Genomic DNA, 9,642 nt, shown 5'->3' on the forward strand with positions numbered 1-9,642 from the left:
TTCCCAGTATGCCCAAGATTTCAGAGGTGCATGTCCTCTAGAAAGACCAAATATGTTGCCTCCTCCCCCTCCTCCAGCTACAGGGGGTGATGGCATAGGCCATAGTTAGCTATTGATTACTTTGGTCCCCAATTTTGATTCTGGCTATGTATCCATTGGTGTGCCAGCACCATTTTTTACTATTTTGATTGATAGCACTCGAGTAGCACCCATTTTTGATATACAAATATATGAAATTTTGAGTTGACTATCCTTGTGTACATGTCATTGTATATGTCTTCTTTACCATGATGTATATGAGATATTGATGATTATTAGATGCATGTGTTATGTTATGGATGCATATATACTTTGATGTGATGTGATGGGATGTGAGTATGTAGAGTAGATGATATGAGTATACAGATGTAATGCATATGAAAATGAACTAACATGTCATGTAGTGTTGCATTTTTTTTGCTTGACAGGGACAGGTATTCCATCAAGGAGCACGAACCAATGAACCAAATGCTTGGGTAGCCGTAGAGAATCTGGATATGTTTGAAGAGACCCCTAATCCCTCATCATGAAGGATGAAACAAAATTGCAATTGAATCATGTGCTTATTCAAATGAAGTATGTAATGCAAGACTATGTTAAGTGCAATCCTAGGTCTGATTACCAAGCCTCGACCATTTATCATCACTAAGCATAAGACAAAAATCCCATATGTTGTACAATTCCCACTAACATTTCAATCATGGGAATATGAATAAAACATATGTTGTAAGTTTGTTAGGATTAAATGTAAGCATTAGAGGCACAAGAAGCCAAAATGACCAGAACATTTGTCCCTTTTATTGTAGCAAGTTAACATAAATGTTAGGATGACCAGAATTTTGCTTGCATGCCAGACACGCCAAACACATAGAAGATACTTCTTATGCTAAGTAATTGATAAGTAGTATGTCTGCAACGACCTTTGCATCCATAACCCAGGACAAAAATGTGTCATATGTACTCACAGTGACCAGTACGTTCACTTTTCAAGACAAGTATTAGAATTACAGTAGCATAAAGAATTCACTCCAATAAACAAGAAGAAGAACTAGTGTTATTGATGTATTTGTATAAAAGGAATGGAGGTACACCCCGCCATCCAATACAAGATAGGGGCTCTTATAGTGGACACCCCTCTTATAGGAATTTGTCAACTAATTGGAACTAAACCACAGACAGGAAGCAAAGAAAAGACCATGCCCCCAATCATTACTTCTCTAATCAAAAATGACATCATCAAGTTGTTCAAAGGGACATGATAAAGAGAAAACAAAGAAAAAAAAGAAAATGCTCAACATATCCAAACAAGTATGTCATTTTGAGTTCATTTTTGTGTCATAAGATTTATGTCAAGTGTTAGTGTCCAGAACATGTTTGAAAGAAATCTCTTCAGTAGGGTGCCAATAGTAGGCAAACACAATCAGAATGACTGGTGATTGAAGTCAAAGAGGAATCTTCAAGGTGAAAAACCTAGGAGGACTAAGCAATAGTAGACAAACATAGCCAGGACGACTAGTGATTGACACAAGATAGATCTTCCATAAAGGAATCTAGAGATGTAACCCAAGAAATAGTAGGTAGAAACAACTAAAACAACTTGTGATTGTTGTGAAAGAGATTCTATGAGGAGAATCTTGACAAAGAGTGACACTAGCGACAATAGACAGACACAACCAGAACGACTGGTGACTATCACAAAAGAGATTCTATGAGGAGAATCTTGAAAAGAGTGACACTAGCAAAAGTAGGCAGACACAGCCAGAATAACTGGTGATTGTCGCAAAAGAGATTCTATGAGGAGAATCTCGAAAAGAGTGGCATTAAAGGGGAATGCCCTCGAGCTGTAACAAGACTCAATCCATGGATGCATGAGCAGAAAGTGGAAAAAGTAGTAAAGCAACTATACAGAGAATCAGAAGATGCCCTATGAGATGGAGCATTGGGAATAAGAGGCGCCTATTTACTAGGTTTTCACCTTCTTGGTAGAGCTTTCATTTTTTTGCTACCATGATGCCTATTTCCAGGTTTTCACCGATGGCACTTTTCTTGTTTTTCAATTTTTTTGTATTTTTTGTTTTTTGATTTTTTTTTTGTATTTTTTGGATTTTTCAATTTTTTTGTGTTACCAAAGTTCCTATTGCTACGTTTTCACCAGGGTAATGATTTTTTTCAGGACTTTTTCTAATTTTTATGATTTTTTCAGGACATATAGATATGTACATAGAGCTACTGATATCAAATCAACTGTAAAACCACTTCAGGTGGAGAGTGTTGACAAGTTCCTTGAGCACTTCTCCTTCAGTTGTGTAAAGTTGATAGGCATCAGATCCATATACTGTAGTAATGATGTAAGGACCAAGCTAGTTTGGTTCAAAATTCCCTTTTTGGACTCGTTGCTATTGATTCTTAGGGTTCTCTCTCAAGATGAGATCACCCAGCTGGAAGTCACATGGCTTGACCCTTCGATTATAGCTTCTTAAAATTTGTTGTTGATATGCTCATAGATGATCACATGCCACTTGTCAACGTTCATCTAGTAACACTAGCTCTTGAAGCTGAGCTATTTTGTAGTCGTCATCAGTAATAAGACTCTTCATAGAGATTCTTAAGGTAGGAATCTCAACCTCTATTGAAAGCACAACATCCACTCCATACACCAAAGCAAAGAGAGTCATTCTCGTTGGGGTTCTGATGCTTGTACTATATGCCCACAAGGCTAGATTAATCTAGAGATGCCAGTCTCTCCCTGATTTGTTGACTATGCAATGAAGAATTTTGAGGATCACCTTATTGGATGCCTCAGCCTGGCCATTACCCTAGGGGTAATAAATGGAAGACCAATGTTGTGTGATTTTGAATTTCTTGCATAGTTCCTCGAGGTCTTTGTTCTTGAATTGTCCTCCATTGTTAGTAATGATTGAGGATGGTACACCATATCTATAGATTATGTAATTTTTGATAAAAAGAGTTATAGTTTTGCCATCAGCAACTACCAGAGGTACTACCTCTACCCATTTCATGAAGTAATCTATAGCTATGATGATGAACTTATGTCCATTAGAAGAGGTTGGGTGAATTTGATCCACTAAGTCGAAGGCCTATTGTTGAAATGGCCATGTTGTAGTAGAGGGAATCAACTATCTAGCTGGAGCGTGGATCAAATTCCCATAAAGCTAACACTATTTGTAAGATCTAACATACTTGATAGCTTCTTGCTCCATTTTAGGCCAATAATAACCAACTCTAAGGAGTTTGCGAGCTAGTGTCAAGCCATTTGAGTGAGACTCGCAATGCCCTCATGAATGTTAATTAGTGCGCATTTGGACTCTTTGAGTTTTAAACACCTAAGGAGTGTTCGTCGAGACCTCTCCTAAATAGATCATCAGCAATAATGACATAATGTGAAGCATTATGGAATAGGTAACATTTCTCATTCTGAGTCAGACCTTCTAGAATGGTTTTATTATGGAGATAGGAATAAATGTGATGGTAGAAAGATGATTCTTGTCCTATAATAGAATAGATCATCCTAGAATTAGGGGTGTCATAGGTTGGGTAGTGTAACACTTCCAACAAGAACTCATGTTAGAGATCATTTTCAGGCATCTGTAGCAAGGAGGTTAAAGTAGCCAAGGCATCAACCACTTTATTATCTACTCATGGAACTTGCTGGAAGGTAATGTGCACAAAATACTTCTTCAAGTCATCAACCATGCACTTGTAAGGAATTAATTTTTCATCCTTTGTTTGGTATACATCATTAACCTGATTGATGACAATTTGAGAGTCACCAAAGATGTCTAACGGATCCACTCTCCATTCAGCTGCAATTTGCATGCCATTGATCAAAGCCTCATATTCAGCAATGTTATTTGTATAAGTAAACAAAATCTTGTATGCTTTGGGCAATGAGTATCTCTATGGTGTTATGAAGAGTAATCTAGCACCAGATCCTTATTGTGTAAAGGAACCATCGAAGAACATGACCCATGTTTGGTGTGCGAGTGTCAGGATTGACTCATTAGGGAAATTAATGTTCATTGGCAGAAGACTCTACATAGGTGCATTAACCAGTTGATCGGCAATCGCCTATCCCTTGATAGCTTTGTGTTTGAGATATTGGATGTCAAACTCAGTGAGTATCATAACCCATTTAGCCAATCTTCCCATGAGAGTTACCTTACTGAGCAAGTACTTTAGTGGATCTATTTTAGCCATGAGCTACATAGTGTGGGCAAGCATGTAGTGTCTCAACTTCTGGGAAGTAAAGACAACTGCCAAGAAAGCTTTCTCAATGATGTTGTTATTCCTCTCATAAGAGATCAGTCTGTGACTCAAGTAGCAAATAGCTTTCTCTTTGTTTTTGTTGTCTTCCTGAGCTAATAGGATTCCTAGAGATGTTTTAGTTGCTGAAATGTATAAAAGCAAAGGCTTCCCATGGATACTAGGAGGTATTAGGATTGGCAGATTGACAAGATATTGTTTCATCTGTGTTAAGCTTTGCTCACAATTCTAGCTCTAAATGAATTTCACACCCTTATGTAAGGTCTTTGTGAAGGGTTGTGATCTATCTGCCAATTGTGAGATAAACCTGCGAATAGACTGGAGCCTTCCTTGTAGACCTCTCATTTGGCTAATGTTTTGAGGTGATGGCATATCCATTATTACTTGTATTTTCTCAAGATCTACCTCAATTCCTTTTGCAGAGATGATGTATCCCAGCAACTTTCCTGATGTGACACCAAATGCACATTTCTTAGGATTGAGTCGCAAGCTGAATTTTTCCATGTGATCTAAGATGGGTCCTAAATCTTGCAGATGAGTATTTTGTTTGGCACTTTTGACCAAGGTATCATCCATGTAGTCCTCCATGGTCTTATGCATCATGTCATGGACAATTGTGGTTACTGCTCATTGATAGGTTGCTCCAACATTCTTCAAGCCAAATGGCATTACATTCCAGCAAAATGTTCCCCATGCACATGTGAAGGCCATTTTTTCCTAGTCTTCTAGCACAATTTTTATTTGATTGTATCTAGAAAACCCATCCATAAGTGAGTACATCTCATAGCCAGTCATCATGTCCACTTTCATATCAATATTAGGAAGTAGAAAATCATCCTTAGGACATGCCAAGTTGAGATCATAGAAGTTAGTACAAACCTTGATAGATTTATCATGTTTGGAGACTAGAATAATATTGGATATCCATTCAACATAATCAATTGCACGAATGAAACTAGCTTTTAGAAGTTTCTCCAGTTTTGCTTTGATGAACAATGCAACGTGAGGATGCATTTTTTGAAGTTTCTGTTTAACTGGTTTGATGCTTGGTGCTATGGACAAGTGATGCATGATAAGATCAGGATCCAGTCTTGGCATGTTAGAGTATGTCTAAGCAAAATTTATCTTCTTTTCTTTGAAATAGGCAATGAACTCTTCCTTTTCTTCAGGTGACAATGATTGTGCCAGATGTATCATATGAGGATGTTCTTCTATACCTAGGTTAATTGGTTGTGTTGGCTCTATCAATACAAATGATCTCTCTTGAAAGTGGCTTGGAAGTGCATCAAATATCTCATCAGTGGGTGCCTCAGAGAGGTTTTCACCATTGGATACATCTTTTATTTTTACTTTTTTGGGTTCGAACACTACCACAATGTGTTTTTTACCATCAAACCTTTTGCATTTTTTCTTTCTAATTGTATGATTGAGATATTTGATGTCAGCCTCATTCATGTTGACACTTTGCTCATTAGTGGAAGACGTTATAGGTTCGATAGTGTTTAGGTGGCAGGCAAGAGCATAGTCATTCTAGAATGTCGGGACTTCACTAGATGCATTAGGGTTCCAATCTATAAGCTCAGGATGTGTGAGTGAAAGAGTAGTGGCTGGTTCAATTGTGTTCATAGTATAGTCATTAAGTGCTTGGACCAACAATTTGAGACCTATGGCGATTTTGTCCATAGGTGTGTTTGAACACCTGTGAGTACTAACATCAACAATTGATGACTCTAGGACACTAGTGGGATCATACCCATCTGACTTAACCCTAGACATTTCACCCACTTCAATTTGGTTTTCATAGACATGCATTTGGTCAAGTCTTTATTAGTAGTCACTTCTAAAAGAGAGTCAAACTCATATTCCTTAGACCTAGTGCTACATGATGAGAGACTGTAGAACACCCCAACGATGATAGGGACATACTCTTCTTCATCATCTAGGTTCTTACACAGATACTTAATACATAATGACTGACTAGACTCTCCCTTTTTTGAATGATCTTTGGGTTGCTCAATATTGTCCTCAGAAGAATCACTAGTATCATCCACAGTGCTAACATGTGGCACAAAGTCATCTGGCTCAATGAAGAATTTAGCGAGATCATGAGGAATAGGATAAGGATAGGGATCCTCATCATTAGATTGTTCCTCATGAATGTCTAACTCAGCTTGTGACTCATTTCCAATGAAACTCTCAGGTTCTGGTATAAATTTATTAGGTCCCAAATGGAAAGGAACCTTCTTAAATCCTAGGCCAATTGTATCATTGTTGCTTCGAGTTGTTGCCTTGATAGGATCAATTAGGCCATTGTTATTGCACCCAATAGGGCTAGTTCCCTTATAACCAAAATGCTTCATAAGCCTAAGACCATGTCCATATTTCTTAGGAGTGATTTCTCAAGCTTGCTCTGTTAAGTCTATTGGAGCCTCTTCTTTGTAAAGTCATGCAACAATGGCTCTATTTTCACTTTTATCCTTTAAGGGAACTGTAGCTTTGACAAAAGTGCCATTATACTTAGTCTGAGGTGTCAACACAAACAACTTCCTTACCTCTAAGGGTCTCCCATAATGACGAGGAGACTCTAGAAGAGATGTTAATGATAGAAGGAGTTCAACATGATACTCTCCCATGCCAGTTTCTTTTAGTTTGAATGATTGCTCAATTTGTTTCAACTTATTGTCATGATAATCAATGGATTCATGGTTAGCAGGAATGAAAGTTTTAGTAGCTTTGAGCATATTGCAGGTATAGCTAGTAGTGGCAGGAATAGTAACTTTAGAGCCATGAAATGGGAATTTGATGCATTGGTGATATGTAGATGGCACAACGTGCATCTCATGTATCCATGGCCATCCTAACAGAATGTTAAAAGCCAAGGGAATGTCGAGCACCTGACAGGTGACATCCCTTTCTACAAGATCGATGTGAATGGGTAAGACCACAAGACCTAGAGACTTTCATTCCACTTCGTCATATGCTTTGATGGTGATCTTGCATCGAGGATCAATAGAATCTTCAGAATAATTCAATTGTCTAAGCAAAGCGATAGAGACAATGTTTAGGCTAGCGTCATTATCGATGAGTACTCGATGAACATGTGTCTGATGTATCATAACCTCGATGTGCATAGGTTGATTGTGCAGGTGACTCAGTGAGTTATCATCATCCTCAGAGAAGGTCATAAGATAAGCTAAGGTCAGGTGGCCTACCATGGATTGAAATTACTCAAGATCAAGATCTTGAGGAACATTTTCCTTAGTAAGGGCTTTGTCCAGAATCTGCCTGTGAGCAGGTGAGATTTTAAGCAGCTCAAAGATAGATATCTGAGCATTAGTTCATTTTAGTTGATTGAGAACACTATAACTGGTTGTTGTTGATTTCGTTGTGAGTTTTGCACCTTTGCTAGATGGACCAGCTAGGGCTTTGTCTTTATGTTGTTCAAGATTAGGAGTAGAATGCGTAGGGCCTTTGAGCACCAACTTGGCGTGAGAGCGAGTAACAACATTAGCACATTGTTGCAAAGGTGTATTATCTGTTGTGTTGGAAGTAGGACCCCTAAAGACAAATGGTGTCTTGGGTTTGTCATTATCTTATTTTACCTTAATGGTAATGATGTCATAGTATTTAGAATCCACAAGTTAAACCATGTTGATCACGTTGTCATCATTGGAATATGTATAGTTGACCTTGTTGCTAGGTTTTGGTTTCGAAGTCTCTCCTTTTTCATAAGCTAGGAAAGGCTCTTTGAATGCCTTGTGATCCAAGTTTTTGTTATGTCCATCTACCAAAAGTTCACTAACATTAATCATGTCCTAGACTTTATGGTGCAAGTTTATGCAGTTTCTAGTTTTGTGTTCCTTATTTTGGTGATACTCACAGAATGAGGTTTCATTCCACCATGGTGGATGTGGTTGTGGATCATAGGGACGAGGATTGTCCATTGGTGAAATAAGCTTCTGTTGTAGCAATGTTTTGTAAACCACATCAAAAGGTTCACCCAAGGCTGTATACTCTTGCTTAGCGCATGTGGCCCATGAGTTTCTCAATTTTTTCTTGGATGTCTTGTTATCAAAAGGAGGCTTCTCAGCATTTTTGGCCATTGAGGCAATCTGTGAGATTAAATGCCACCTTAGCAGGTTTGGGAGTGATATTGTCAACAACTCCATCATGTACAATTTCTTGGTTCTTGTTGACATATTTGGTTTTATCCCTGTTGGAGGTGGAACCTTGTTTTGTGTCCTTTTGAAGAGTGAGTTCACCTTTCTTGACCATAAATTCCTTGATGTGGATATCCTGTGTGATCATGTCTTCAAAGGTATGTGGACCTTGAAGTTGGAATCTATATCCGAAATTAGGTAGGAGATTATCAGTAAAGATGTCAAGCTTTTTCGTTTCTAGAATTTTGCATGAATACTTAGTGTAAAGTTGTCTTCATTGTTGGAGGAATGTGAGAAAAGGTTCTCCAACTTTCTGCTTAAGGTTGCATAGATCTTAAATGTTGATAGGGTGTTGAATTTTATGAGAATATTGCTAGACAAATAAGTTGGCAATTTCATCAAACGTCTTGATACTAGGAGGTAAGTGGGAGAACCATTCCAAAGCCTAACCACCTAGGCTCCTAGGAAATAAATGCATGAGGTATGTCTGATCATGTATGAACTCCATAGACAAGGTGCCAAATTCCTAGTGGTGCCAAAGCACTTGTTGTACTTAGGTAGCTCTATGCCTCATGGGAAAGGAGTCATGTTTATGCTCTTGTCAAATGGAAATGGACAAAGAGCATCTAGTGTGTACATTTTTGCGGGTTTTTCTTTCTTTCTAATGCATCATCTGAGCCAGTTGGTCTTGTATAATTTTCAATTTTTTTGGATTTTGGAAGTCTCAGTTTCTTCTTCAGGCATGATGATGGTTTCCACATTGAAATGAGAGGGCAAATTAGCTCCCTCTTGGGAAAGTTTGAGAAAGTACTTTTCTTTCTCTAAGTTGAGTAGGATTCCCATGACCTTTTGAAAGTTTTTGTCTCTTGTAAATTTTTCTATGTGTTCAGGGTGTATTTCCACCTCTTCCTATTCCTCATTAGTGTCATGGCATTTCTCTTTCTCATTGTCATTCCTAGGTGGTTCTTGATTTCTACTGTGACTACCATGTTCAAGTTCACGATTAGTCATTGTAGGAACGTGTTTAGTTTCAGTATGTTGTGTTTGGAAAGGTCCTTTGAAAAGGAAGTCAGACATCATGTTTGGAGATATAGGACCTCTATCTGCCTCATGATCCTCTTGATACAAAGGATTCCTAGTTTGTTGCAATTTTATGGAA

This window comes from Cupressus sempervirens, chromosome 5 (genome assembly GCF_028749045.1).
Source record: "Cupressus sempervirens isolate cs-2001-9-10 chromosome 5, ASM2874904v1, whole genome shotgun sequence".
NCBI lineage: Eukaryota > Viridiplantae > Streptophyta > Pinopsida > Cupressales > Cupressaceae > Cupressus > Cupressus sempervirens.